The sequence below is a fragment of the Apis laboriosa genome, unplaced genomic scaffold, assembly GCF_014066325.1.
Source record: "Apis laboriosa isolate Shangri-la unplaced genomic scaffold, ASM1406632v1 scaffold74_cov149, whole genome shotgun sequence".
NCBI lineage: Eukaryota > Metazoa > Arthropoda > Insecta > Hymenoptera > Apidae > Apis > Apis laboriosa.
This window is the reverse complement of record NW_025224330.1, coordinates 174,389-180,295: the sequence shown is the minus strand read 5'-3', so window position 1 is coordinate 180,295 and position 5,907 is coordinate 174,389.

Genomic DNA, 5,907 nt, shown 5'->3' with positions numbered 1-5,907 from the left:
TTACGAAGTCTTCGAACCTAAGCTCCGAACACGATTACGATTGTGAAAATTACAACGCAACACAGATGATGTTATTTCTCAGGTCCGCGTCGCTGATGAAAATTCAAAGTGATTAATTCAGAATAATAATAATTTATTTTTATTAATATAATATAATTTTTACACTAGAATTCGTTGACAAAAGATCCATGGATTTTAAAGTAAACCGTGTATAAAACACCACGATTCGGAGATCTGGTCTTGGCCAGAGATTCCGCCGAGAGTTTTGAAGATTTACTAGGCGAGGTCGAGCTCGGGTTGTCCAAAATCATGTTTCACGGTGTCTAAGAAAGTGGGATCCTACGAATTTCAGGCTATGGCGCGGAGTGTATGAGGATCTATCTACGCTGCTTTTCTCTGTAACAAGGAAGATTTCTTATTAAACAATTATGCGCGTATAAAATAAAAAAAAGGAAAAAATTCGGTTCTGAGAATTCTAACGAAAAAAGTCTACAAACAAACAGTATATACAATTTTTGAATGTAAAAATATTTCTGATACTTTTGTGTCATCGATAAAATATAATAACGTTAAAGTAGCGTTTATATAAGAGATATAAAATTTTCTCAAATCAGCATCGATTCACAAATTTCAAAATTCATCCTTCCTCTCAATTTGACTTGTCGACGCAAAACGTTAGCTAACGTTAGCAAGTAAGCAAGCAGTTGAAGCGTCGTATTCGAAGAGAAAGAGAGGGCAGTTAACGCGTCGTATTGATGTAACTGGTAGAGCATACACCCACGTGGCGCAACTTTATGGCACTTGTACAATAGCCGCGCGATATTCATTAATCAGAATGTCCAACACGTGTTATCGAAACACTGCTAGTTTGCATTCGGAAAAGTTATTGGCAAACTAAATTTGCCACTAGGTACGGCCATGGCTGTGGAAGGATAACGAGCAAGTTCATGCAGAAAGTTTAGAGCTTCTGGACCGTATCAGCTCGAACGTGTTAGTATTTCTAAACACAACGATCATGCTGTTGTTGATCTTTGCTTGATTAACTATATACTTTTGTATTCGTTGGAAAGGATCTAAAGAGGTAGGTTAAGCTTAAGTTCGTGTTGGTTTAAACTTTGATCGAAGATACGTTGTTTAATTGTGGATGTTTAATAGTAATACGTATTTATATATTTTAATAATAATATATCGTTACAAAGATTGCCAATTTTAAGAAATATTGTAAATTTTATTCCAAGTTTGATTTGAAACAATGTTTCGAATCAAGTGAAGCAATGATTGGTCAAGTTGATTGAATTTTTATTCAAATAAGCAAATGACTTTGAGTTTCAAATTAATCAGAATTTAAGTTGAGATTTTAATTCGAAAATTTGTAAAAAAGAGTTTTGAAAGATCATTGTTGAGATAATATTAAGATGGATATTGTATTGATTCGATATTCCAATTATTCGGTTTCTTTCTGTATAAAAATATTAATTGAATATCGAAGAATAAGAGAGATTGCCTTCTCTTATCACTCTTCTCTATTGTTCTTTTGTCCATCTCGTTTCTGATTAGAAACGATACTTGATGGATTCAAATAAATTTAAGATAATTTGAATAATGAATATCTTATTTGACTTGATACAATCTTTGATCGTTCTTCTCAGTTTAAATTAAAGTTTCAGCTCGGATCTTGTCGATTTACTTGAATGAACGAAACGTATTTCTCGAATCAATTGACAATATGTCTATCCTTCTATCGTTCTCTCGTTTATTTCTTCGTTTTCCCTTATTTTTTTTTATCACAATAAAAAAAAAAGAAGAAAAAAGAAAGACGATTGAATTTTATTAAATGCTGTCTGGTTTTACGAGAAGGAATAAGAGAATGGGTGTTGACTGTTGTTTCGTTCACGGAATTGGCGATTTCGAGAAAGCAAGTTTTTCCATAACCGTGCTCTGTCGCTCCTCTTTATCTATTTTTCGGAAATCAAAAGATAATTTTTTGGAAAAATTGAATAGCGGGCGCGAGATCTTATTGTATCAAAGATTAAGATACTAAAAGAAGAGAAAAAGAAGGGGCGGACGAGCAACAGATGTTTCGTTTTTACCCGCAAATAAGGAAAATTTAATAGATATTGTGGTATCCTCGCAGCTAATTGGAACGTATTATTTTAAGCAGGTTATGGATCCAAAGTAGCTATCGAGAGAGAGGATGAAATATTTTCGAAACTCAGGAGAGCTTGTTAACTGAGTGAAAAAAGTCAAATTTGTCCAACGTTAGAAAAAAAAAAAAACTATGAAAAATGAAAGATAATTATTTTTCCAAATACTCGATATCGTCGAATTATTCGACATTATTCTACGTTATTCCAGAAATAAATTGTCTGAGAGGGCAAGTTTGGAAACATAAAATAGGTTAAACTTGCTAGGAGCAAAGTAGATTTCATCAATAACGAGGTTTGTGTTTGGCTCGAGACCGAAGTTTATCAATTCTGAAACCAACCCTATATTTGGTCTTAAAAGGCTGCCGACGAACCAAATTTTTATTCCCCCCCCCCTCCCCCCCCGAATTGAATCATCGAAGAGGAAGATGGGAGAAATGATGGGATTTGATGAGAGGTGAATGATTGTTAGAAGGCTTGTGTTTTCTAAAATGGATGATAATTAACTCGTTCGTATATTCTTCGAGATATATGGTAAAGCACACAAATGCTTTTAATAACACCGATAAATCACTATAACGAACTTTGGTAACATATAACGAGCCAGGCTACCGTAAAACACCAACTTCCTGATATTATACCCCCATGCTTTTAGTTCCACTCGCGTATCGCGGTGGAAAAGTTAAAATCAACCTCGGAAATAACATGGAAATCACGCGGTATTTGATTTTTACCGTGCAATTCATTTGATAAACATTTAATAAACTACAACAAATAGCCAGTCTGAAAAGATATTTCGCGTTTCGAATTTTTCATTAAACATCGTCAACACGTTGAACTCTTTACATTCATTCCAAATATAATTAAATTTAATAGAATAAAAAAAAAAGAGTATAATCAGATTTTATTTTACGATATAACAACTTCCTAAAGTTTGATTCACTTTGTCACGAAAATAACTTCAAGTTTATTGTCTTTCAATATATGATACATTCTGAAGATTTGATATTTCCTCCAAGCAATTGAGGAGAAATACGGTCTATTACATTGAGACATTGTTCATTGTCGTATACAGAGTTTGATTATAATTTTGGTGTTCAAATTTTCAATCAACGATTTTATTACCCCGTCACATCAAAATTAATTTAAAATATTAATACAACTAACATTCCAAATACGAAGAATCAACTAAACTGTAAAAACTGAAATGATGTTAAAACTGTAATAAAATTTGATTAAAATTATAGTAAATAAATTAATCAAAGGATTAACAATCAACCAAAATTCAAAGTACACGATATTTAATTATTCAATCGATCTAATGCAAATATTTAAGAATCGTAAATATTCTAAACACGATCTATTCACGATCGAAAAACTCGTGCAAAAGGTTTATATATATTTCTAGAAATCCATACGCATATTCCACACGCGATATTTGAATTACATCGTGCCCCCCGCGGACACGCTCTCCGACTGACCAATAGCAGAGGGGGCGGAGAACAATAAGGGACGAAAGGGAAGAAATACGGGTAGAAAGAAAGGAGAGAAGACGGAGGGAAAAAGAAAGTTGGCTTTTCATGAACCGCAGAGGCTGCTGCGGCGAGTGTGTTGCCACGACCCACCCTGTTCGGGAAGCGTGTCGAGAGGGGCGGCGAGAGCCGCAGTTATATCGGGTTTCCACCCCTCGCTTCGATGCTTGCGTCGTAAACAAGCCGGACAAACCGCACGAACACGCGAGCAGCATGAAGAGAGAGAGAGAGAGAGAGAGAGAGGAAAAATGGAGGAGAGAAAGCAAGTAAGGGAACGTTTTGCAACCGGCTACTTTCCCTTCCTCTTTTCCCTTTCTTCGTATCCCTTCCCCCTCCGGCAATGGACTCGGACTACCCCCACTGGATTTTCCCCGCGCGAGCCCTTCCCGGGGATATTTATATACATTACGGTACATAAATAAATCATGGAAATTTATTTACCGAATTATTGCGACACGGTGAATTCGAATACGTTCGAAGGTGGAAAAGGTGTTCCGCTTCGGTGGAGGATAAAAAGGAATAATGCGCGGTGAGACGGGCGTGAGAAAATGTAGGAAGAGATCCTTTGTGCTTGGGTTAAGTTTCTTCGTTCGGATGAAGATTTAGGTTTTTTTTATTCTTTGGTAGGTAGATTTATTTCGGTATATTTGGAATAATATTCGAAGAGAGAAATGGTGGAAGAGATGGTTCGATTTCATATGCGAGAATTAGAATTATTGTGGTTAGTTTAGGGGAAAATGTATATAGGGAACGTTTGTTTTTTAATCTTCTTTGAATTATGACTTAATTTTGGAATGTTCGAATAAAAAATTACTACGCGGAATTAATAGCGATATTGCTTTCGATTGTGCATCTGAAATGAAGAAGCGAGTGCAGGAAATTAATTGTTCGGCTAAAATTAATACCCTTTCGTATGTTTGCAGCTTGTAAGTTATATTGGGAACTATTTTATATGATAAGCTCGTGTATCGATCTGGTGGATCATAGTCTTCGCTTTTATGATAAACAAAATTATTAATAAAAAAAATGAAGACGAAAATTTGATGATAATATAAATTTGGTGATTATATAATAAATTTTTGATACATTTCAATATTTATAATAAAGACACGATTTATAATTATTGATCTATAATTATTTTCGAGCTCGATATTGTATTCTATTTTTGTTGTGTGCAATAATGGAGATAAATAATATTCGAAATTCATGGGAATGAAATCAATATTAGGGTAGCCATTATACTAGAATATTAAATCAGATTTCGATCAGATATTATTCCTTCTCACATTTTTGAGATTATACATGTTTCTATCATAAATGAAAGAATTATCTAAGATAAAAGAATAAAAGATCAGAGTCATTAAGCGAAATTCACGTAATTCGAAGGGTAGAAATTGCAGGAAACAAAAACGATATATCCTATTTCTAAGTTAACGAATGAAAATTATCTGTTTAATCCAGTTCCTTGTGAAATGATGTAAGAAAAATTATAAACGTAAGAGAACGTTTACGAATGTTATTGGTAATTTTCATACAAATGCTTTGATATAATCTCACAAGAAAGACAGAAATTAAAATACAATTTCGAAAATTTCTAAACCAAAAAAATCATCTTTTTACTAATTGTTTTCAGCTTGAAAAGATTACGATAATCATTCTGATTTATTTTCTTGATAAAATTATCAAGGACATGCATAAGGAAAAAATCAAATATCTCTACGTAATCCCTCCATTAACGATAAAAAGATTAAAAATAATTGCCTAATTTCAGATCATAATTTTCCTTCTTTTCTCACTCACGAATCTCATTACCACGAACACTCGTTCAACGATAGCAAAGATACTTTCAAAAATGTCCCATCCAAGTTTATTTCGAGCTGTAATTACACCCTGTAAAGTCACCCCCTCCTCCCTTCTTCTCTTTCCCTCTTAACCTTTACACCAACTCGGTTCCACATTCTCGGCCAGGGATACACACGATCTCTTACGACTATTGACGCGAAAAGGGAGGTCGGCACAGCAATGCGCAGGGAAACGAGACATTTTGCGGAGAATTCTGACCTACCCACGACTTTCGACCGAATTACTTCACGGCCGTAATTGTTAACGTGCTCGCTGTTTTCACGGAAGGGAAATAGGATTGAGTTTACCTTTGACGTACAAACAGAGCTTTCAACGGATTTTAATCACATACGGCAGCGTGGCTTCCATGAAGGCTGATGTGTGTCTTT